The 26,296-nt window shown below is 42.4% G+C and overlaps 1 protein-coding gene across 1 annotated transcript in view; it reads left to right on the top strand.

The window, feature by feature from the left end:
• The window catches only part of Npsr1 (neuropeptide S receptor 1), a 100,390-nt gene that overhangs the window by 26,316 nt on the left and 47,778 nt on the right, over positions 1 to 26,296 (top strand). The window lies entirely within an intron of this gene.

Raw genomic sequence — 26,296 nt, 5'->3', positions numbered from 1 at the left:
CGAGGAGATTGATTCTAATCCCCAGGAGAGAATGCAAGTTGCCACCACACCCAGGTAAATGATTTCAATCTCCCATCTATCCTTCTAAGGGCCCCTTGAGACATCCCCAAATCCCTTATTCTCCCCTCAGTGGCCATATCAGCTCTCCCTCTCTCCCCTAAGATAGCATGCAAGCTCTCAAATCCACTGCTTCTGGACATAATTAGTCACTCCAGTCCCCATCTCAAAAATAGCTAAAGCAAGAAGAGCTGTAAGCATGGCTCAAGTGGTAGAGTACCGGCCTATTAAGTGTGGTACTCTGAATTCAAGCCACAATACCACACACACACACACACACACACACACACAGAAGCAATTAACTTGCATACTTTTTCTTCTGTTGATCTGCCAAATACATAACCTAGCTATTGAATCTGGGGAGTCTTTCCTTCTTTAGCTTCTGAAATCACCAGATGCAACTGCAGTCATCAGTGACTGGATCTGGAAAGCTAATGTCAAAGCAAAGTTGTTCCTGTTTCCTCCTCTCTTCCTTCTCCCCTTTCCCCTCCTCCCTCTCCTCTTCCTCCCCCTCCTTCTTCTCCACCTCCTTCTCTTCCTCCTCATCCTCTTCATTATTATTGTGGTAGTACTCAGGACTTCAAGCTTTCACTTGGCTTTTTATTTTTAACTGAAGGCTAGCACTCTACCATTTGAGCCACAGCTCTACTTCCAGTCTTTTGCTGATTGACTGAAGATAAAAGTCTCATGAACTGTTCTGCCAGGGTAGCTTTGAACCCAAATTCTTAGATTTCTGCCTTCTGAGTAGCTAGGATGATAGATGTGAGCCACCAGTGCTCAGTATCCCTGGCTCTTTTAGGAGTGGTATGGGGGAGGAAGGCAGAAAGCCTTCTAAGATGTTGTCAAATAAGGTCAGACTAAGTAAATTCTACATTAGATAGCATTTGCTACCTTGTCAGCCATCTTGAAAACAATCTCCTACTTATATACTGAAAGTTTTGAGTGATTCTTTTTTTGTGTGTGCCAGTCCTGGGACTTGAACTCAGGGCCTGAGCACTGTCCCTGAGCTTCTTTTGTTCAAGGCTAGCATTCTACCACTTGAGCCACAGTACCACTTCTGGCTTCTTCTGTTTATGTGGTGCTGAGGAATTGAACCCAGGACTTCATGCATGTAAGGCAAGCACTTTACTGAGTGATTCTTTTTTTTGGGGGGGGGTCCAATCATGGACCTGAACTCTAGGATTGGGCGCTGTCCCTCAGCTCTTCAGCTCAAGGCTAGCGCTCTACCACTTGAGCCACAGCGCCACTCCCAGCTTCTTTCTTTTTTGCTTATGTGGTGCTGAGGAATCAAACCCAGGGCCTCAGGCATGCAAGGCAAGCGCTCTACCACTGAGCCACCTTCCCAGCCCTACTGAGTGATTCTTTCAAAACACTTTTACTTCCATTTTGTCTTTTCTGTATTTTTTTTGGCATGTCAGTTGGAGTCAGGTTCAGTTTCATATGAATAAAATCTAGATAAAAAAGGCTTACATTTATGAGGATTTATTTTTATCTTATGTAAAGTTCAGAGCTAGCTAAACCAGAGCTCGACTTTTCTTATCATGGAAGAACAGGCTCCTTTATAATTCTATTCTATTAAAGGACTTTCAGCCTCAAAGTCATCCCCTCCTGGGATGTATGGTTGGATCTTGGCTTGAGACAGCTGTTAGAATTCCTGCCATTTCAACATGTCCAAATTCTAGTCAGTAAGGAAGGAAGGGGGGAGGGGCTCAAGGCAGCCACCTTCCTGCTTTTAACTGGTATTCCCATCTAGAGGTTACCTAAAGGCAGGCAACCATCCTTTAACCATAAGCATACGAATAGACAGATCACTTTAAAGATGGAAAGGACTTCAGCAGCCACATGCCAGGAAACAGGACAGGAACTGAATAACTATGTATTTGTATTTCAAAAGCACAATTGTGTTCTCTCTCCTCCTAAGCTGTTATCTTGGCACGTGTTCTATATTCCACGGCTGGTTCTTTAGGGAGAAAGCTTCCTATGTTACTATGTTTTTGTTACCCAGCAGTAGGCTATCTACAGTTCTTCAATGAGCATGGTCATAAGTAATTTCTGGTTCATATTCTTTCTTATTTGTTTAGACAATAGTATGAAAGGGGATTTACAACATCAAAGAAAGAAACACACCTAATTTTCAAATTGGCCTAGGTCCTTCTAGGTCAGACAAGTTGAAAAGCATCTACTAGAAACCTTGGCTGTTAGCACCATCTTCAACTTGGAAGGCAAACAGAAGATCTTAAAGCTGCTATTTGGACTCGTTTTTGTTGTTTGGGTTTTGGGGAGTGTTTTTGCCACTTTTTGTACATCCATCCTAATAACTTTCTGGGTGAATTTAATGACTATTTGTATTTTAGGAACTAAAGTGCTAATTAAAGTTTACTAGTCATTTATCATCTTCACCGCTTATTTGTCTGTGTTGCTCAGATGCACCAGAGAAGAAAAGCTAATGCGTTACTCTCATTGAGTGCTCAACCAAGGGAAGAAGGAAAATATTTTTTTTGGCATGCTTTCAAAAAAAAATCTTTTTTGAATAGGATTGAATTCTCTCATATTGGAAGAGGACATTCATTAGAGAGCAATTTACTCCTAAATTTAGGTTTTCTCTGCCTTCTCTCCCCTGCCTGAGAGCAAACTGTGAGTTTCAACAGCAAGAGAGTTGAGAGTTGATAGGCACAGAGTACTGAAGTGTCCTGGGACATTGGGGGAGTCGGTGCTGGGTTTGGTGTTTCTTTGTTGGTGTCACATTTGCTGGATTTCTGGTTATCTGGGTAGCCTTGTGGTGGTGTCCACACATTTAAAGGAGCAAAAACTCCTTGACATCTTTAGACTCTGAAGAATGATTTCAACAAGTTAAAAGTCTTTTCCTGTTTGGTCTCTGGATGTTGAGATTTCCTCTGCCTCTGCCCTCCAGTTGAGTGGGCTTGGATGGGGATGGTATGGGTTCATGCTGGATTTGCAGTGGGGACCAATTCCTAGTTTTCTAGGCAGGCACACAGACCCCTACTACCCAGGGGCTTCAGTCAGACTCTTTAGTAACAGCTGAGACAGACAGGCAAGCAAACCCAAGAGTTCCCTGGACAAGGGAATGTCTCCAGGATTGCAGAAGAAAAGGACTAGTGCCACCCCACCCCCCTCCAAGACAGCTGCAGGATGAGGTGGGGAGGAGGCTGGGCACCAGGTGCTATGATATAGACAGGTGGGTGTTCAAGGCTTCCTGCAGACAGGACAGTCTCCTGGGGTGTGGCCTTCAGGGTCTGCTGGGGAAGGAAGCTCACAATTCTAATCTCGGGGCTCAGACGTAGCCCTTATCAGTTCTCTCTGCATATCAGAGCTGATCCTGAACTCTGGCCAGAGCAGGGCAAAGCCAAGATGGAGCCCTCTGTGGGACAGAGGCCTGCCAGCCTGCTCTGCTGGCATGATTGCCTGGATTTCTCTCTCTGGGCTCTGTGAGAGTCCTGAGCGTGGACGGTGGCTGTAAGAGGCAGCGGTTGAGTTCAGGTTAAACCTGGGTCTTCTGCTTAGACGGAAGGTGGCAGGAGGCAGGCCTGACTGCAGGCGGTGCGCACAGCTGCTACTGGACAGCTCAACAGATAGTGCCCCGGCGGAATCCATGCTCCCTGAAGTCAAAGCCAGGCACTTCGGGAACTGGGGCAGTTTCTGAGTTTGAACTTCAATCTGGGCAACACTCAGGCCCCCAAACACTCAGTGAGAGACTCTTGTCTGTGGTGACTGCACAATATGTGTGTTTGTCAGGGAAACATGGTATGATCTGTCATCATCCTAATAGCTCTATTGCTTTTCATTGTTTCAAAAGTATCTTAAGATTTGCTTTGGCTGGACAAGTTTCAAAACATTCATTCTCTGTATTATCTAGAAGCTTTTTTTGTTTCTTTTTTTTTTTTCTGGTCATGGGGCTTGAACTCTGGGCTTGGATGCTGTCCTTACGCTCTTCAGCTCAAGGTGAGAGGGCTACCGCTTGAACCATAGTGCCACTTCCAGTTTTCTACTGGTTTATTGGAGATAAGAGTCTCATGGACTTTCCTGCCCTGGCTGGCTTTGAATCACAATGCTCAGATCTCAGCCTCCTGAGTAGCTAGGATTACAGGCATGAGCCACCAGCACCCAATTTAGAAGATATTCTCCCAGCTTCTCTGTACATCTTTTTCAAAACTTAGTGTCATATTATTTTGTCTTTCACCTTTTATTTCATAATGTCAAAACATTCCCCCAAGTGTAAAAAGGAATGAAACTGAAATTTAAGTTCCTTAAAGTTTTTTGGAATGAATGCATATTCTTTCTGCTCATAGGCCTGTGTCCTTTCCTACAAATGTAAAACTATAAAATTTCTGTCATATCACTTGATCATTTCACCAGAGGCATTTTAATTGGCTAACATTTGAATAAGGAGGCAGAATTTAGGTAATTCGTAGAATAGTACAACACCATCATCACTGTCTACTTGAAGAAGAGCTGGTCTAGTGTCACAAAGAAAATTACCTTTTTTCAAGCAGGAAAAAGAAAAAGAGATTTTTTTTCCTGCCACTGTAGAAATAATGTAATAATGTAATTAAAAGATGCAAACTCTTCCCTTAGTAAAGATTTTCTTCTTTAGCAAAATTGAACCTTGGTTCCAGGTTAGCAGGTGTGTGGGTGAAGTGGGGAGGGGCATTTCCCCTAGGTAGGCAGGGGCCTGGGGGAGGCCTCGTTCTGCAGGTTCTAATCTGAGTCTTGGGGCTGGAGTGCAAGCACTCACATTGTCCCAGAAATCATCCCCCATTCTCACTTTCATCCAGAGTCCATTTTTCCATTATGACTCACCTGCATTTCTCCACACCCTAGCCTCAAAATCCTTCACAATATTACATTATATATATAATAATATGTAATACATAATGTTTAAGGTGGTATAATATATAAGTAAGCATATAAAGGCAGTAATATTTCCCAAGCCAGTGGTGCTCTTCAAATAAGCAGATAGGATTGTGATTCTAGAAAGTTCTTCTTAAGAGTATTACTACATTCATTTCCTGAACTTCTCTCCTGGGTGAGGTCATTAAGATGTGTTTAGGCCAAATATATATAAATAGATTATATGTTAACATTATAAAATAGCAATACTATGTGTTACATATCACTGTATTATAATGTCTCTATATTATATTAAATTACACATTATATTATGATTATTATGTAATATAATCATCATATAATTATATAGTACAATGATTAATTCTAATTATGCTTGTTATATTATATATTATATATCATTATATATTATTATATTATTGTATAATAATACAATTATATTGTTATCTAATTATATTTATAACAATATAACATATATTATCTTCTTATATAATTTGTTATATATCTATTATATTGTAAGCAATATACTATATTGTTATAATTATTAACATAGTTTAAATTATTGTAGCATAGTATAATTATACATTGTGATACTAATTATTATATTATATCTCATATACCTATTATCTATTATGTAGCTTTTACAGATGTGCAATGATATAATTATCATAGTATACCTTTGACTTTTGCACATGAGTTTTGATGTTGAACACATACAATGCTTCCTGATGATGGAAAGAGGGAGGACCAGTTATGAGTTTCTACCTCCAAGCAGCTGAGGGCCGGGGGTCAGAGCATCCAGGACCCCAGCAACAGGACTCAGAATGTAATAAAAGAGGATTCTGGATCATCTCTGGAATCTCTGAGCAGAGGAGCAAACTGAACAGAGACATGTTCAAGCTTATAAGTCAAAATACCACTTGTGGATTTAGGAGCTAGACTTAATTACTTCTTAAAAAACTCCTTTATTCCTCTCTCAACAGGCTTATGTAATCATCTTGGATCTGTCTCTGCTTTCCTTCCTTCCATAATTATTTTTCTCATTTACTTTTCCTGATAGTCTTATACTCACTTGGGTATCTGTCAAAAGGCTACGTTTGAGTATATTAAATCATGCTAAATGGTGGGGCTTGAATTCCATCTGCTAGTTTATGAAAATCTAACCAGAAAAAAGAAAAAAAAATCCTTTTCCATTATGTAGGCGATTTGTGTGTGTGGCCTGGCCCCATGAGCTATGATCTGGTACAGATTTTAAATTGCAGGGTTGTGGGGACCCGGCCCCTGGGTGCTGGTTAGAAAGATCACAGACAGGGCGACAGAGGCGCTACCTGGATCAGTGGGCATTATTGCTGTTCCCGCAGTGAAGAGAATTTTGACAGAGCTACTTGGTGCAGTGATAATGCACATAACTGAACTGATGCAGGAATATCATAGGCCTACCACAGCAGGGCTGAGCTCCCAGCTGAACCTAATGTTAAACTTACCCTGTGGGATCTATAGGGTTATATCCACTCCGTGCAGTCAAATGCTGTCCCGCCCCAGGGGTGTGTTGAGGAGAGCCATAGATTGTTAAATTATTTAGAGAGGTATAAGACCACATATTCACATCTAAGAAATTATTCACAAGCCAGGGGCTGGGGGCTCACACCTCTCAGAATGCTGAGATCTGAGAGTCATGGTTCAAAGACAGCCTGGGCAGAAAAGTCCATGAGACAACCAACAAAAATAAAAAAGTGGGGGTGTAGGTTCAAGTGGTAGAGCCCCAATCTTGAGCAGAAAAGTGAAAGAATGAGCTCCTGAGTTCAAGCTCCAGTATCAGGATACAAACACGTGCACATGCGTGTGCACACACACACACACCACAAACATCCCCAAACAAAAAAAAAAAAAAAAAAAGGAAGACACAAAGGGACTAGAATAGAATAGAATAGAATAGAATACTGTGCCACATCTCCCTTCTCAGGCTGGCAGCAGAGATCTCTGAAAAGAGGTATCATCAGGGCATTGCAGGCTGGTAAAAATTCTAAAGATTTAGATATGTGTTGAGCTGCACAAATGACAGTGCGTTGTATGCCCTGATCCCAGGGAGGTTCATGGAGGGTGTCCAGTGTGCGAGAGAGCAGGAAGGAGGCAGGTGTCCACAGCAGCAGGACGTCCTCCACCTCATTGATGCTGCAGAGCACCGCAGGTACCATGGCTGCTTGAAAGGCAGTGAAGAAAGAACATTAAATTTATTATAGCCAGGAAGCACATGCATGTAAAGACAGTGGTATTTCCCAAGCCAGCGGAGCTCTTCAAATAAGCAGATAGGATTGTTATTATGCTAGTAAGTTCTTCTCCTAAAGAAATCTTAAGAGTGTTACTACATTCCTTTCCTGAACTTCTTTCCTGAGTGAGGTCATTGAGATGTGTTCAGGCCAAAGAAATGGGACTAGCCTTGATTGGCAGAGCCCATGAAAAATCCAGGGACCAGTGGCTCAAGCCTGTAATCCTAACTACTCATAAGACTGAGATCTGGAGGATCAAAGTCCAAAGCCAGCTTGAGCAAATGAATCTGACACAATCTGTCTCCAAAATAACCAGCAAATAGGTTGGAGGCATGGTTCAAGTGGTAGATTGCCAGCCAAGCAAGCAAGCTAGGTGGGTGTGAGGTTCTGGGTTCAAACCCCAGTACCACCAACATTTTGCTATTTAACTCGAGATAAGAGTGTCTGTGGATGTTTCTTACCTAGCGGCTTTCAACTATGATCCTCAGATCTCAGCCTCCTGGTTAGATAGGGTTACAGGTAGATCCACAGGTGCTCAGCCCAGAGGCAGTTTTTATGACAGAACAAACCTGGCCCTTTCCTGATCTAGCTCACTCTCTTTTTCTCTCTTTCTCTCTCTGTCTCTCTCTCTGTCTCTGTCTTTCTCTCTGTCTCTCTGTCTCTCTCTCTCTGGCTACCTGCTGCTTTTGCACAAAAGCACGCCACAGTGTGACCTCATCCACTATTTTGTGACAAAGCCTGAAATCCTTCCTGGATGCACCCAAGCAATCTTCCATGGAGAACTGTGAGCCAAAACAAACCTTCGTTCTTGTATAATGCACCCAGGCTCAGGTGGGTTGATGTGGCAACACACCATAGTCTAAGTCAATATACAAGTTGTACATGAATGCTTATCTCCTACTGTTGCATGTGGGAGATTTATACAAGTGGATAACAGAATTTTGGTTTGGCTGTTGTGGAAGGGGCAAATAGAATGACAGCTTGTCTCCCTCCTCCCTCCCTCCCCCTTCCATCTCTTCCTCTTCCTCTCTGTCTCTTTCTGTTTCTCTGTCTCTCTGTTCCTCTGTTTCTGTCTCTTTTTCTCTCTCTCTCTCTTTCTGTTTTGTGCAAGCTATACCTCAAAGTGAAAGATGAGAGGGAAACCTCTTTCTCTATTTCCATTGAGATGCTAATTACTTATCAAATGCTTTTCTCTCTCAGGACTTGGTCAGAGAAAGAAAGGAGGGGGGTCAGCATGCCAGATTGTTGGGGCCTTGATGAAGCAGCAGGTGACCTAGAAAAGATTATTCCTCAGAGAAGAAAAAGCCCAGCACAGTGTCCCTGGATAATGATGACATTCTGTTGCTATGCACTGTTAAGGAGTTTCAAAATTGTTGGTAGAAATCAGAAAGGACTTTCTCATCCAGCTGACAGCTTGCTAAATAAATGTAGATAGATTTCATACCTGTCTGTTTTAATGAGCATTCAAAATATAGTCAGGTATGGCTGCCAGTGTGTCCCTAAATTGCTTTCCATTCTCAAATGCAAATAGGTGGATGGACTTCCAGTTCATGGCCATCTCTGGCTAACAGCCCTCAATGCAACCTGTCCCATTTTCTCACTTTAAAAATGTGAGGGGGTGGGGGAGGAGAATGAAAACTCTCATTACTGCAGGCAACCACCAGTGATAGACAATGGAACGTCAGCATCAGAGAGGAACTGGCAGTAATTATAAGGCAGATGGGAGAGCATTCAGAAACTGGGAGCCCGGTAGCCTGGAGCCACGCCCAACTTCGAGTCACAAAACACAGCCAGAAAAAGGTTGGGCTCCAAACACAGCCAGAAAAAGGTTGGGCTCCAAACACAGCCAGAAAAAGGTTGGGGCGTGAGGCAGGCGGTGCTGTCAGGCCCTCTATGCTGGCACCTAAATCACCGGACAAGCGGCTCCTAATCCTTTGATGTTATATCCACAATTAGTGTGTGTGTGTGTGTGTGTGTGTGTGTGTGTGTGTGTGTGTGTGTGTGTGTGTGTGTGTGTGTGTGTGTGTGTGTGTGTGTGTGTGTGTGAATCAAGAGAAGGAAAGAACAAGCCAAATGGGAGAAAACATTTGCTAACAATGATTATCTAAGATACACAGAACTCTTAAACGGATCTATATTTTCTTAGGAGTATCTTCATTTCCCCTTCAGTTTTAAAAGACAACATTGCTGGGCATACAATTTGGAATTGGTAGGTTGAGTTTTGTTTTCGTTGTTGTTTAGTACTTTAAATATATGGCACCCTTGCCTTCTAGCCCTCAGGACATCTCAAGAGAAACCTGTGGTTCATCTTCTGGCTGTCTCTTGTAATGTGCTAGGTCATTTCTGATTTCTTTCTATATTCTTAGCCTTTGTCTTTTTTTAAAAAAAAGGGTAAATATAATATGTCCATTTGTTTATTTAGATGAATTTCATTGCATTCATGTACACTGGCATTTTCTTTTAAATCTGGGTTTTTTTTTTTCTTCTTTATTTATTTTTAATTGTGAAAATACCGTACAGAGGGGTTACAATTACATGGGCAAGATAATGAGTACATTTCTTACCAAGCATTGTTGCCCCCTCCTTTGCTTCCCCTTCTCATCCCTTTCTATCTCCCACCCCTCACCCCCCCCACACCTACACACACCCCCAATCCCACCCAGGCCAAAGTCTGGGAAGGTTTGACCATTATTTCTTCAAACATTCTTTCTGTCTCTTTTCCCTCTGAGAAATGTAGAGGTGAAAACCTGGAACCTTTTTATACCTTTTCCTTTCTAAAAATCTTTTTTAAAAATTGTATTTTGTTCTCTTTTTTGTGTGTGGGGCTTGCTTGAACTCTGGATCTAGGCATTGTCCCTGAGTTCTTTTGCTTAAGACTAGAGCTCTACCAGTTTTAGCCACAATGCCACTTGCTTTTATCAAACTCTTTTGTACAAAAGAGTTACCATTCAACAAATCAGTTGATAAATATAATGCATCTTGATAGGTATCACTCTTTCCATGGTCCTCCCTTTTCCCTCCCAGTTCAACCCCTCCCCTCATCTTTCTCAACTGTGACTGCATTCTTCCAACTCTGAGCCTTCCTAAGAACTCATCCACCTGGGCACACAGATGCTTCAGAGTCAGCATCCATGCACATATCATCTTCCCCAACCTCATCCACCCAGGACTTTTTGACCTATTGTTTTTTATGATAGCTATCCCTTGCTCAGACCTCTATGATCAGTTCTTTGGCCTTTATGGATTGGGGGGGGGCAGGTAAAACAAAGGCATGTTTTACAGCAGTCCTTCAGACTCGAAACCTTTGAAATTAAGGTCTAGGTTTTCTCCACTGGATCAGTCACGTAGTGTCCTCTTACTGTGTCTTCCTGGGTGTATTGACCTGAGAGAGAGTGTGGCAAGAAGGCAAAGTAAAACACCATAACATTGTCTTGCTGCAGTGCAGACATTTTTTCCTACAATAAGCTTTCCTGCTATTATTGAAAACCTCAACTACATCCCACAGTTCTATGAAGCTTAATTCTGGCAAGGTTGGGGTTTTTTTGCTTTTGGGTTTTTTTTTTTTTGACAGTTTATGACTTCTACCTCTTCTGACCTGTTTAAATTAGGGGCTTTGGTGCTTTATTTTCACATTTTTTTTTCTTTTCTATCATTTAGGGCCCATAAAGTGTTTCTCAAGATTTCTTTAGCTTCATCGCACTAGTTCTGATGTGGTATTTTCATTGCCACTATAATTATAGATTCATGAGTCATAGATAATAATCATATTACCATTATGATTCATTAATCTATTGTTTTGCACTATGATTTCTTTGGTGACCAGTTCAGAAATTTTCTTTTTTTCTTTTTTTTTTGGAGGGGTGGGGGTCTGGTCATGGGGCCTGAACTCTGGGCTTGGGCGCTGTCCCTCAGCTCTTCAGCTCAAGGCTAGCGCTCTACCACTTGAGCCACAGCGCCACTTCCGGCTTTTTTTTTCTGCTTATGTGGTGTTGAAGAAACAAACCCAGGGCCTCATGCATGCAAGGCAAGTGCTTTAACACTGAGCCACCCTCCAGCCCCTGAAATTCAGAAATTTTCTTTAAAAAGAAAAATTCAAATGTACTACTTACTGAGTTCTGCTTTTATAATTATTTTCTCTAACTTCTCTGCTTGTCTTAGATTTCCTATAACTCAATATATTATTTAATCTGTAATGTTTTTAGGCTTCTCCACTGGTCCTTGAAAATAGGTGTTTTCCAGATTTGAGAAGTATTATTTTATATATTTGCATTAGATCAAGTTTGTTTACTGTGTGGATCAAATCTTTCTTAACCTTACTGATTTTCTTTTCAGTTTACTTGGTCTATAAATAGCTAGGAGAATTTGCTAAGCCTGCAGTTATGGTATTGGATTTGTGCAGCTTTTCTTCTAGGTTTATTAATTTTTTCCCTTTATTTGCTCACAGGTTAAGAATAGCTACAGCTTCCTGGTGAATTACACTTTTAATCAATAATCAGTAACCATCTTTCGCTCTCATAATGCTTTTTTAACTTTAGAGACTATTTTATCATCTGATACTTATATGTTCACACCAATCTTCCTTTATTTAATGCTTGGCTGGTATCTCTTTTTTAGAAATTTTTATATTTTAGGCCTTAGGTTTTAGGTGCTTTGGTTTTTTTCTTTATCAGAGCAAGCATTTATGTGTCTGTTCCTGTGTCCAGCTGACTATTGACTACAAAGGTGGCCATAGGCCTCAAGTCAGGAGCTGGAGGAGAGCAGAGGAGACAGAAGCAGCTCAGAGGCCCTTCAGGCATGGGGCCAGGGACAGCAGCTGTCCTCTGAGCCGTCAGACTGTCACTGTCAGCTTCTTCAGAAGCCCGTGGAATCTTCCTGTATCTTCCTTATACTTGAAGCTGCCAGTGACCCACTGGGAAGCCTTGTGCTCCTAAGGAAGTCACCATGGGCTCATGCCCAACAACAATGTCCATCATGCCTTTGAAGTCATCTCCTCATCCCAAAGCTGTCATATCAGATACTGAACCCAGCACTTGGTCAGGTTCCCTGTATCTGTATATTATTATAGAAAATTCATAGTTACTACTTAATGCTTCTTTTTCTTTCTCTCCAGGAGCTCCCAATGAGATTTTTTTTTAATTTTCTCATTGCAAACTTTTTAACTTCCCTCTGATCTGCCTTTTTCTTTTCTCTTGCTTGCCTCTGGGTAATATCTTCTACCCAATATTTGAATTTACCAATTCTTTTTTTTTCTTTTTAAATCTGGTTCCAATCTTCTAATAAACATGTTTATTGAAGGTCTAATTTTACTTACGATATAATTTTTCTTAATTTCTAAAAACTCTTTTTCATTCTCTTTTATTACGTATATCTGGTAAATTACAGACATCTTTTACCACCCTCAAGTTTATAGTCCCCTTTCTTGTAGTATATTTTGAAATATGAATGAACTTTGTTCACGTAGCATTCCCAGCGCATGGAATCCATGTGTCTGGAATCTGTGTGCACCAATGTTTGTGTTTGCTTAGGAGTTTCCCAAAGACCTCAGTTTATTCATAAGAGAATAGAAGTGAAAAGGGTAAACTGAATCTTAGTACTGTCATGACAATAGTTTTGACCCAACAGAGAGAGTCAAAGTGTCAATGATCCAGAGAGTTGGTCCAACCACATTTGGACCATCCATGCATGTGATGGATTACTGGTTGCCAGTCTTGGGAAATACTGGGGAAATGAAAAGTCAATTCATTTTCCACAGGGCTGCATCTCCTCTGCAAAATTAAGGAGACAGAAAGCAATTTTTTTAAAAAGCCCTTCAGATAGCCATATAATACTTTTACTGATTAGCCAACATGCCCCCCTTCTCAGTGAGCATTTCTGTCACTGGGACATCTGCATCACAGGCTTTAACAGCCACAATCACATTAATTAAGGAAGGGGGTGGGGAGAGAGAAAGAAAAGCTGATTACTCAGTTTTTGAGTTTCAAGTAATTTGGATGAAAACAGGAAAAGCCAGACTGCCTGGATCTAAGAATGAAAAGGCCAAAGGGCATGCAAGGAGGAGATGTTCCCAGAGCCTGGTAGACATGGAGCAGGATAGGGGTCTGGGACTGGAACAAGTCAGGAGCCAAGGAGTTCCTACCAACATGGTACAGAAAGCAAAGTAGAAATCTACCTCCTGCCCCTCCCAAAGCTAAAGCAAAGGCTAAGGCATGAGTCTTAAAGGGTCCACAGCACATGAAAGGACCCACATATCACCCACCTTCTAGTGTCCCAAGACCTAAGTGTCTCTGGAAGAGAAGCCAGCCTGACCACTATGCCATCACCAAGTTCTCTGACTGCTAATCCACCATGGTAAAGGAAACACTCATGGTCACTGTGGATGTTAGGGCCAGGCAGTGGTCACAGTGGATGTCAGGGTCAGGCAGTGGTCACTGTGGATGTCAGGGTCAGGCAGTGGGTTCAAGCCAGCAGTGGAGAAAGTCTTTGTCATTGGCATGGCATTCTCCAATGAATAATAATGTTTAACCAGCTCCTGACTATGATGCTTTGAGTCCAGCTGAGTAATATTAAATATATATTTTTGAAACATTAAAAACAAAAGAAAGAGCCAAAGGACAAAGGGATCCGTAATCCTCTCTGTCCATTTCCTCGAGACAGTACTGGAGATGAATGAGGCAGGGTCCCCCCTCCCTCCACCCCTGAACATCAGAGGGGAGGACAGTGTGAGGGGGGCAGCACAAGAGGAACTGTGCACTGGGCTCTGGGCTCTGCAGGCTGGTGTGGAGACCAAGCAAATAGACATAGGTTTGCAGTGGAGCCAGCATGTGGCCTGGAGAGGTCCTGGCCTGGGAAGATGCCAGGTGATCGGAGGACAGCTGCAGGCATGTTTGGGTCACAGGCCTCTCCTTGGACACCCACGTGATGACTGCCCCATGTGCTCATGTGCACACACACACACACACACACACACACACACACACACACACACACAATTGGATCCAGATCTTTCCAGAACTTAAAGAGGAGAAGAGTAAACACTTAATTGACTGTCGGTAAGTTTCTGCTATCCAGCAGAGTAGAAAGGCATACTAGCAATTTATTTTAGTTTGAGAACAATACAGCGCATTGTTTTTCTGGTACAACAGCACAACTGTAATGAGTGCTTAGATTCCAAGATGACTGAGCTGGGGGACAGGCAGGACGAGGTGACAGAGGGATGGGAAGGGACAATCTAGGTACCAATGCCCTACCACCCTCTTTTGGTCAGGACCACATCACAAACGAGGCCTGTCATGGCCCCAGGCATGTTTACTGCCTAGTTCTGTGTAGTGAAGCTCCTGGTCAGAGAGAATAATTGATGTGCACAGAGTTGGAGCTCTTGCCAGCTTGTGGAGAAAGGACCTCTAATTCAGAGAAAGGAGTTGGGCCTCTGCCAGTCAAACACCTTTTAGGCTTTCATACAGGCATCCATCAGACCCTGATTTCAGTCTGACAAACGAGAGAAAATAAAACTGTCAGAATGGAGGCCAGCTCTTTACTGGGGCAGTTAGCCTGGTAATGGAGGAGACTATTACTGCTCCAGGCATTTGCATAATATCTACTGATCAGACCTCTCCAAGGTTCTGTTTGTGCCAGACCCTAGCAGGGAGGAAAGTCTGTCTCGTCATCTCTTTTTGTTAAATTAACACTTTTAATTAAGAGTTGTTATTAGCATATATTGGTTGTTCAAGGGAGGAGAGCTCACTGTGACATTACCGTATGTAAATATGATGTTGCCCATCAACCTTGCCCCCTCTGCCCGTCTCCTTTACCCTCTCCACCTCCTTCATTTCAACAGGTTTCATTGTTCTGTTTTCCTACAAGCACAGACTAAAGTGCTTTGGCCACATTCACTCTCATTCAGCCTGCCCTGTCCAGATGCCTGCCTCCAGACTAAGCCTGTTCGACTCTCCTGTCATTTATTTCTTGTTAGTGTATGTTCATGGTACCAAGGGATTTCACCCTGGCTCTTCACCTGAATGACCCTCTCCATTGCTCTCTTTTTCCTCATTCCCACAACCTCTACGATCCCACTCAAAGTAGGCCATTCACACAGCCTCAGCTTCAAGCAGGGGCAAGACGAGATTGGAGAAGCTGGGTTTCATTCACACCTTGCCGTGCCACCCAGGGAAGCTGCCATCCTGTTCTCTTCCTCGTTGCATTCCTCGCTGTCACTCAGGGACCAAGGTCAGATGTCCCCATTAAAATGAAAATGCAGCCAGGAGACTAAGTGACTTTTCATCATCAGCTCTGAAGAATTAGCTCATCAGTGAGATTTGCTTTACACCTGAGAGCTCCTCATTTTGGTGAAATGGTATTGGGAGAAACTTTACCAGCAATCAGAGAATCTCCTGCTAGGAGGGAGGGAAGGAGGGAAGTAAGCAAGTAGGGAGGGGGGGAGGGAGGGAGAGAGAGAGGCTGGGGCCACAGAGGCAAAGCCAAATCAATCATTGTAGAATCCTACAACAGATAGACTTGGGTGACCCAGCACAGGTCACCACATCCTTCCTCCCCCAGTGCCAAATCCCTGAGAATGGGCCCAGGCTCTTTGCTTAATCACATCTAGGGTTGAGGAAACAACCTCCTTCTTAGATAAACTACTTAGAAACTACTTAGAATTTCCAAGACACCACTGGGAAAATACCCTAAGTCCAGTCCCATGGAAGTCTGAAGTCTAGCCTCTTCCTGGGGAACAGGCACTGTGCCCAGATCTTCCCCTGTGTCCCATAGATGATGTCCACTCGTTTCTCTGCAACATGCGCAGATGTAGAGCATAGCTTCTTCTCCTGGGGATGGTCCTAGTCTGACAATGAGCTTGTGGATTAAAAACTCCAAATTCCGTTTTAATCCCTAGGAATGGGGGGAATTTTGAAAAGCTGAATGGAACATGCACCGAAGCAAACTCCTCTATTAATTCCATGTAGCTCCCAACAAGACTCCCTCAGCTGCTCAAAACTCTTCATTTATCTACTAGGATCTTTCTGCCCCCCTCCCCCCAAATATCTACTTTAAACTTCTCAGGAAAAGAGGAAGGAAGTAGAAAAGAAAGGGAAGAGAAAAAGGAGGGAGAACTTGGATCGTTGGGAAGCAATCATGTTCCAAGCCCTTCCAATATTTAATGCTAACAAATAAGACTACTAACCATAGTTTGCCAAGGTAGCAGCCAATATCCAAGATGTCTAAGAAAGTCTCCCAAGGTCACAGAATTGCTTCCGATGGTAACAATGTCTCAATCCAGGCCCGGTAACCCTCACAATAGTTCCTATCTTCCTGAGAAGCAAGACTGGTGGCTGACCCAGGGACTGGCTGTGAAATAAGTCAGAAAAGCACAGAACAGACATTGGCTCTGATTGTAACAAAGGCTACAATGGAAATACAGGTTCAGACCCCTGGAAGCGTCCTTGATAGCTCAAGTCTGGCAGGATGTTCCCATTCTGTACATGAGATCCTGTTGGATATTTGAGCCTCAGGCACAAAAGTAGCATGGCACTGGCACAAAAACCCACACACCTTACAACTATCTCACTTTTTTTGACAAAGGAGTCCCAAAAATGGTGCTGAAAAAACTGGATCCCACGTGCACCAGACTGCAAGTGGACTCTAGCTTTCACACTCTGTTAAAACCAGTTCTGGGGGGGATCAAGTACCTCCTCCCCACCCCCACAAATTGCAGTCACCCATCCCCAGACAGCCAGCCCTGAGACACAGACACATGCCCCATCTTTTTCACATCTCAACAAATGCAGTCTTACTGTGGATGTGATTTTCGCATCTGGCTTCTTTTGCTCACATGGAGCTCATGAGATTCTTCACCAACATTCGCTATAGTTGTAGACTATTTCCTGTCCTAATCGACTGGGCAGCCTCCCGCTGCAAGCATATATCACACAATTGATTTCTCCATTTGGCTGTTCAGAGCAGCTCTAGTTTATTATGAACAGGACTGTCTCAAACATTCCAGGACACGTAGTTTCCTGAGATGCCTGCTTTTATAGTTTGTGCTACTTGAGTTCTGTAGAGTGTGCCCGAGTTATCTTTTTGTATAAGTCTTAAATATATTACCTAGGATTTTTAAACTAGAACCAGAGACTTCACTCCCTTCCCTGCTGACATGTAGGCAGAGAAAGAAAATAATAGTACAGTATGAGCTAATATTTATTGAATGCTCTCTGAGTCAACTCTTTAGGGGGGGAAAAAACTCTTTTCATATGTCTTCTCATTTGACCTTCAAATTATCCAGAGCTCTAGGTGAACTCATTATTCCCACGTTAGACTTATGGGAACTGAAACTGAGAAAGGTTAAATCATGTCACCCGGGTAGACGTGTAGAGAACCGAGGAACAGACACAGATCTCTAATCTAAAGCTTATCCTTCCTACCTCCAGCTGCGCAGCCTCCTATTAGCCAGTGCCACTGCACATGAGGATGGAGGAGCTCAGCCCAGCCCAATGGCAATGATTATTTCTATTCCTTATTCTTCTCCTAATTAATCAAATCCTCTTGAACATGAAAGGGAGTGAGATTGGATTTTTGATAAGCTAAGTGAAAAGAATCCGTTCCCATCTAGTGCCTCCAAAACTCTCCCATTTAAGCCAACAGGGAGCCCCCTCCATGCCTCCTGCCTGGCATTTTAATAATTCTCCAATAATACTAGAAGAGTTGGTAGTGTCACCACTAATCTATGTCCAAGGGTGCTTGAATAATAGAAAGTGCAAGGTCAGAGTGCAAGAGCAAAGGCAGGCCAACTTTCTTCACAGCTAGCTCACTATTAAGCATTTTAAGCTTGGAGGGGGGCATACACATGCCCTGTCCTGATTCTTCCACTCTGCCACTGTACCCAGACAACATAGCAGGGACAATAGGAAGATGTATGAACAAAGCTATGTTCTAATAAAACTTTATTTGTAGACGTTGAAAGTTGAGTTTCTTTTAATTTTCAGGCACCAAGAAATGTTTTTTTTTTTTAATCTCATGCTATTCTTTTCAACCAGAGAAACATGTAAGAGTCTGTCTTAGCTTGAAAGTTATAAAAAAAGTAGGACGAAGAGTCTAGGGACCTGGGTTTAAAATCCTGGCTCTGTTACTTCTGATTTCTGGTTACTTCTGGTTTTCAACAATTACTTATTTTCTCCAAGTTTCACTTCTCTTCTGTCAATGAAACAAAGCTGGTTACTATAGACAAAGTCCTTCCTCATGGCTGGTATTGAGGCAGGGGCTTTATATGTTATGCTTAATCATCATTATGACCACAAGAAGCTAATTGGTTGGTGATAAAGCTCAGTGGTAGTGAGAGTGCTTAGCATTCAAAACTCTGGGTGGCAAAGAACGGAGGGAACAACTATTAGAGGTGGAACTTACTCAGGAGGCTGAGATCCAAGGACTATGGTTCAAGGTTAGCCCAAGCAGGAAAGTCCATAAGACTCATATCCAATTAACCACCAGAAAGCGGAGAGTGGTGCTGTGGCTCAAAGTAGTAGAGCACTAGACTTGAGCAAAAAGAGCTCAGGGACAGTGTCCAGGCCCTGAGTTCAAGCCCCATGGTTGACAAAAGTGGGGGGAGGCTGAACTTACAGTATTGTTTTTCTCTGAGAAGTCACCTTGATTTAGAGTCCATACATACTTGTATCTTATCTGGTTCTCCTTGTTCGATGAAGTTGATTCTTTGTATTGTATAAACACTCTAGATTGTTCCAGAGTGTTCCTCCTTCTTCTAAATGCTCTGATATTTTTTATAGTACATGGAGTTGTAGTTCAGTTAGAGTGCATCATTATCTAATTATACTACTCTATTCAATTAGAATTACATAGAAATCCAATTTACACTCCAGGTTTCAGTGAATTAGATGGGGAATGCACATTCTGAATGGCCACTCCTTCTATTTGTGTGCAGAATGGACCCCTTGGCCACTCGTTCAAAACACTCAATGAGACCTTATGTGTTAAGTGCCTAGCATAGAGCCTAACACTCAGCTGTCAGCTAGCCTTTGTCCCTGCCTGCCTTAGTGGTGAATATGAGACTTAGAAGGAGAGTTAGAGAGAGGTGGATGTTCCCTGGACAGATGTGGCATTGTGAGGCACACAAGAATAAACCAACTTTACCAAAGAAACAAATCTATACTTCCCTGTGTGTTATTTCCAGCGCTGAAGCCCACTAGGTCTCTTTGCTCCCAGTACGGTTACCCCATTTCTGCCTTAATCACTCACTAGGCTTAACAACGCTCCCTCTCCGTCTCCGTCTCTGTCTCTGTCTCCCCCCCCCTCCCTCTCCCTCTCCCTCTCCCTCCCTCTGATGACTGGAGATTCTGTCCTGGCTCAAGTCCCCCAGCATTATTTTAGTAGTGTAATTTCATGTCGTCATTCTGTGCTGCATACTCCTCTACGGTTGCTGTTTCCCATGACAGGGATTTCTTCCCCTCAACATGGACAACATGCTCTGTCCTTAAATGTCAAAGCAACTCAGACCCTTCTAGACAACTCCCTACCTAGAAACCTCGGCATGCTTTATAAGAACTTTCTGGAAAGAATAGTTTCACTTTAGAGCCCCTTAAGAGACAGAACTGTAGAACTGTGAAGACACAATCTGGCCTTCTTGAGTGCTCAACAGTCTGTCTACACCTGTTTCTTCATGGTAAGGGGGTGGGGGACATAATAACACCATTTATCTCATAAGATTGTAGTAGCACTTAATTTACTGTTTCTAAATCAAATGTTCAGAGAAATACCCAACACCTTGTGAGAACTGTTGGCTGTTGCAATTGGCTTTTAATAGCTTCTGCCTTGCTTGGTCCTAGATCTTCCCACCACCAGAGTGTGAAGTTGGAACAACTATTAGCCTACAGGTAAAATATCTCTCTGAATAATTAACTAACATGTTCATAGCACAGTAGCATGTCAGGACAAACTACACTGAGAATGAGGAGAAAGTCAGCAAACAATTCTAAGACTCACTTTAATTATAACAACACTTTTTTTTCTTGGCTTGGTTCCCATATCTCCAATGCTGTGTAGAACCCATAGAAATTGCATCCTGCCAGCCCTACCCCTGGGGGTGGAGTAGCCATGTCACCAGAACAAATTTTAGCTTAATGTTTTGGTATAATTTTAGGCTTAGAAGAAATCAAGGATAGTAAAAAGTATTCCCGTGTATGTTGTACTCATATGCCTTAAATACTGTATTTTTCCATATTTGCTGCATCATAATCTCAATTTGTACAACTATCCATCCATCCACCCTTCCATCCATCTATCCACCTGTTCATCCATCTACCCATCTATCCATCTAGCCACCTATTCATCCACCTATCTGTGTACCCATCCATCCACTAACCCAACCATCTATCCATCCATCATCCATCCAACTATCCATCTATTCACCTATCCTTGTACCCATCCAGTCATCTATACACCTATCCCATCTATCTACCCTTTCATCTACTCATCCATCCATCTCTCTGCCCATCCATCCTTTTATCTACCCACCATCTATCTATCCATTCATCCATCTATCCACCCATCCATCCATCCATCCATCCATCCAAATACAACTAGTATATAATCTCCAGATTTGCTTTATGTTTCACCAGTTGTCCCAAGTACATTTTTATAGAAGAGAATCTTGAGTCGTACATTGCATTGAGTCATTATGTATCTATAGTGCCTTTTCATTTGGAACAGTTTCCTTGGTCTTTGTGTTTTTAACATAAATATCTTAAAATAGTGCAGCGTGGGTAATAGGTTATCTTTCTTCCAGTCTGAGTTTATATAGTGCCTTCTGTTTATTGAGTTTAGCTTACATTTAGAGATGCACCACAAAGTGATGCCAAGTTCTTCTTAGTGAAGAGACCAGCAGGCACTGGATCTCAATTTGCTCCCTTACTAATGATATTGCCTTCATATTGTTCCACTCCAAATATACTATTTTTCCCTGTGAAAAGAACAAGCATTATAAAATGACATGATTTTCCCATCATTCCTTACAACCAGGCTTCTACAGCAGATTTTTATCTGAGTCAATGCTATAAAGATTTCCAGATGATGATTTTCTAATTACATTATTCCTTACACATTTATTAGTTGGACATCAAGCTTAAGGGATCAATCCTTTGCCCTACATTTATTTATTTGACTTCAATATAGCAATATGGGTTCTTAATTTATTCAATAGAATAACTTTCACTATGATTATTTTCATGCTCAGATTGTTAATTATCCAGGAAGAAGTTAGGCTCCTGTTCTTATCTGAAATGTTTCTCAGCATTCATTAGGTACCTTCTTAATTTACAATACAGTATAATGTTCCAGGCTTACCTTGCCCTTTTCCCAGTCATTGCCTGACATCAGCCACTGATCCAGAGTCACATAGACCAGGACATGCTTGAGTGGGAGAACCACAGGTGAGTATGACTGATAGAAATGAACTATTCTGGGAGCTCAGGTCATATTCTCAATCAGCCTCTAGATGTCCTGCACACTTGTGTGGTTTTTAACCACAGACAGTTCTAAAGTGGGGCTGTTTAGAGCCATCAAAAGATTGGTGTATTTATCAAACACAACCAGAAATACCAAATTTCTTGCAGTATTTAAGACCATCAGGGCAAAGAATTGACCCCTCCCCGCAAAAAAGCACAAATAGCTGTCAATCCCCTGAGCCACTCCTAAATTCTGTTTCTCCAAGGATGGATTTGAGCCTTTCTACTTTGTCAGTTTATTTACTCACCACTGTTTCCTAGTGGAGGCTAAATGACTTGGATCAAGTAGCATGCATCATCACGAATCAAGCAACCAATCTTTACTCTGTGTCTATGGAAGCAGAGCCTCTACCTCTTATTTACCATGTTTTTCAGAAATTGTGAAGGAAACTGACCCATCCTCAACTCACGTGGCCCTGGGCCTCATCATCAGTCCTACAACTTGCCTTAACACCAAAAATCCCCAAGATTTCTAAGCACTTTGCCTTGTATTTAAGCTTTAAAATAACCCTATATTGAGTGTCTCGTTATCCTGATTGTACAAAAAGCCAGGATTCAGGGAGGTCACTAAGGTCCCCCAAACTGCACAGCAGAGTCAGCATTCAACATTCCACTGTCAGATTCCAGCACCCAAGTGGCATATACCTCCTCCTCACGTAAAAACAGCCTCAGAAAATGAAAAACAGAAAATGAATTAGGATGTTCATGGAAAACATAGGACCCTATTTATGCACTGAGTCCCTGCAAAGTCAGATTTCCTGATGAAGAAATCAATTCTATATACAGGACTTCCACGTGGCAGTAAAATGTGCTGAGTAATGCCCCCACAATTCGAGAGCCTACAGGCTTTGCAGAAGCCCCAAGCACTGTGCCCAAGCATGGACATGAAGACTGTAAGGCAGATAGGCTCTCCTACCAATTGTGGTGACACAGTACTTGCCAGCCTCCTGGAAGCTTTTCCCAATGGCTTTATTCTATATTTTTACTAATATATTCATTTGGGGCAGTATTGAACTCAGGGCCTTAAGTTTGCTAGGCAGACGACACTATACTATTTGAGCCATATTCCCAATCCTTTCCTTTGGTTCTTCTTTTGTTGTACTTTTTGCTCAGACCAGCTTAGACCATGATTCTCCTATTTAGTTTTCCCTCTGTAGCTGGGATGACAGGTGCATGCCTGGCAGCTTTGGGGTTTGAACTCAGCGTCTGTCTGTCTCTCTTTCTGTTGTTCGGTCAGCTGGCACTCTAACCACTTAAGCCATGCCTCCAGCCTTACTTTTTGCTGGTTATTTTGGAGAGAAAGCCTTGTGGGCTTTCTTGCCAGGGCTGGCCTTACTACCGTCCAAATCTCAGGCCCCTGAGTGACTAAGATTTCTGGTGTGAGCCACCTGCATGTAGTAGCCCAGATTTATTGTTGTTGTTGTTGAGATTAGGTCTGGTAAACTGTTGTTAGTTTTTGTTTTTGTCAAGGCTGGCCTCAAAATTTGATCTTTTCAATCTCTGCCTGTCACGTAGTGAGGATTATAGACTCAAGCTCCTATATGTAGTTTGAACGGCTTCATTCTTGAACAAAAAAGCTATTTGCTAAGGCCTGAGATAATGCATCAAAGGGGATCATCCCTGAATGACCATGGCCTCACTATCTTATCATTGTGATGAGGTTGGACCTCTCCTCTGCTTCTCTTGAGCTTCTCAATACCCCATGCCCTTGACTTGAATTCTTATTACTAGGAAAACAGAATCTCCTTAAAGGGGAAAGCAAGTCTTTCTCTTCATTGCTCCCCAGTGTAAGCCCCCTTAGTCTCAAAGAAGCATCTGCTCGAACTTGGCACCTGCACAGATGAGCAGAAGGTTTCATCCTCTGTGAACTACCCAGCTCTCCAGACAGCTTGGTAAGATTCTTGGTTTTCACCCATCACAGGCCCAAGCATTTGAGGAGGATTTAGATTTCTCCAATTAAACACAAGACTTTAATTTGCTTAGGGAGACTAACAAGGGAAAAGGAGACATTCATGACATCTCTGTCTTGGTGTAACTATTTGAAAATCCCAGGAATGAAGCTTTCTGTGAAGACCCATCATGAATGAGAATAATGGAGTGATGGATTTCTTACTTAATTGAGCAGTAATGACAGAAGTGTGGGTCACCTCCCTGAGATTCATACAAAGCCAAGAAGTTGACAATTTAGGCCATTAAGCTCCCTTGGTATTTAATCTTGGCAAAGGGCACAGTGCCAAGCTCATATGAATTTTGTAAAAATAAGTCCAAAACAAAGACTATGGGTTTACTTTTGTGAGAAGTTGTTTTAGCCAGCAATTAAATACTTGACATGAGGTTGAGTGAGGCAAGTTCTAAATAAGCTTTCTTATGAAGTCTTCAAGTGTTATTTCATTTAGAGTGACCTTAAGTAGTTGGTTGTCAACAGAGAAAAGCAAGGAAGAGATGCTGGCAATGCCCAGAATCGTTTCTTACACTATCTCAGGTAAACACACTATTATCTCCCCCACACACCCAACCTCATTCTTAAAGTGCCACTAACCATGTTGGCTGAGTTGATGGGGAAGCATTGCCTGTTTTGGAGATGCACAATTGATACTGTTCCCCATGATATCCCTCCTGGAAACCAGTGCCTCAGATCTAGAAGGCCCCAGTGGGAGCTAAAGTGTGGGAAGGGTCTGGTATTGTGAGAAATGACATTACCATTGAGTTTGTGATCCGTTCCCTCCTTATCCACTGGGCCAATGTTACATGTGCCCCTTCCTTGTCAAGAAGAGTTGTTCAGTGGGCTAGGAATGTGGCTTAGTGGCAGAGTACTTGCCTAGCATGCATGAAGCCCTGGGTTTGAGTTCTCAGGACCATGTAAACAGAAGAGGCCGGGAGTGGTGCTGTGGCTCAAGTGATAGAGCCTTAAACAAAAGATGCTAAGGGACAGTGCGCAGGCCCTGAGTTCAAGCCCTAAGACTGGCAAAAAAAAAGAAAGAAAAGAAAAAAGACTCATTCAAGCCAGGTACAATGGCTCCAGCCTATAATCCTAGCTATTTGGGAGGCCAAGATTGGCCTCACCATTTGAGGCTAGCCTAGACAAAAAGATGTTGAAGAGACTCCATCTCAACCAGTGGTGGCATGAATCTGTCATCCCCAGTGACACAGGGAAGTACAAGTAGAAAGACTGTAGTCAAGACCAGTGTAGGCATGAAGCAAGTCCCTAACCAAAGCACTGAATAGCTCAAGTGGTAAGGCACCTGCCTAGCAAGCATAAGGCCCTAAGTTCAATATCCAATACTGCCAAGAAGAGCCAATCATTTGCTGAGGATTCATTATCCTGAAGTCTCAGCTCTGAGAAAGCCCAGCCTACTTGAGGGAAAGCAGAAGTCTAAGGAATGGAAACTTGACTTGCATTCCATGGAGAATGGATCTCACAGGACTTACTTTTGGTTTGTAAGAAGTTGGGCAAGTTATCAAGTTTACCAATCTTTCCTCATTTACCTACAAGTACTGAATATCTTGCCAGACAATAAATATGGCCACTTACAATTTGGCCACTTACAATTCCAGCAAGATCTTAGAATCCAGGGTGATTTTGAAGAAATCTGTTTGGGGATCAAATTTTCCAATCAGCCTCCTCCTCCTGGCATATGAATTCTATAATCCTTATTTCAACTTTCATTGAAGGAAATGGTGGGTGTGAATTAATATGTTCTGTGAAATCCTCTCTGCATCAGATAGCCAATCGAGTAGTGACAGTCATAATCTGTTCATTTATTAAATGGACATTTACCACCCTATTACTATATTATGCCATAATTCTAGGACCTGAAGACATGGGGCTGAGTAAAAATTATCTCTGCTCTTCGATAGGATAGCAGAATATGAAATAGACATAAAAATGAATGCATTAATGTATTAGAGGAGTTATCAAAGTAGGATAAGGCATCATAAAGGAAGTATCCTGGAGCCTTGAGGAATCAGACCTACTTTTCAAGTAGGGGAGCATAAGGAGGATCCCAGGCTACCAGAGCCACACAGAGGGAGGCTATGCAGAGGGAAGGACTGGGGACAGTCAGGGCACAGTGAGCAGGTCCCAATAGCTGCTCCCTCACCTTCGGCTTCCAAACTATCTCCCCACTTTCATCAATACCCTCCATTCTTTCAGCAAAGCATCCTGACAGACTGACTAGCAGGGTGATCTCCTGTCAGCCTGTCCTGTCCATTTCTGCTTTCATGCCTTATGGTGTGTGTTTGTGTGTGTGTGTGTGTGTGTGTGTGTGTGTGTGTGTGTGTGTGTGTGTGTGTGTGTGTGTGGTGTGGAGTGAGATTACCCCAAATCAGATTATGCCAATGATACCCATTGTAAATGTATCATTTAGCTAACATTACAGAGCTATTGTTCTGTGAACATTAAGATAGAGACCCTGGAAAGATGACTTTTTTCCCTTTAGGTGAGTCACTATAAAAGCTGCAGTAGAAGGTAGCTCAGGAGATGCAATTCTAAAAGATAAGGGAGGATGATTTTTTAAAATCCCTGCAATAAGATGCTGCTTCATATGGCTCTGAGCATATCTCAGCTTTTCAGTCCAATTTAAACAAACCAAAATTGGAAAT

This window comes from Dipodomys merriami, unplaced genomic scaffold (genome assembly GCF_024711535.1).
Source record: "Dipodomys merriami isolate MVZ:Mamm:240054 unplaced genomic scaffold, mDipMer1.0.p SCAF_94, whole genome shotgun sequence".
NCBI lineage: Eukaryota > Metazoa > Chordata > Mammalia > Rodentia > Heteromyidae > Dipodomys > Dipodomys merriami.
This window is presented reverse-complemented; position numbering and strand designations above follow the sequence as displayed.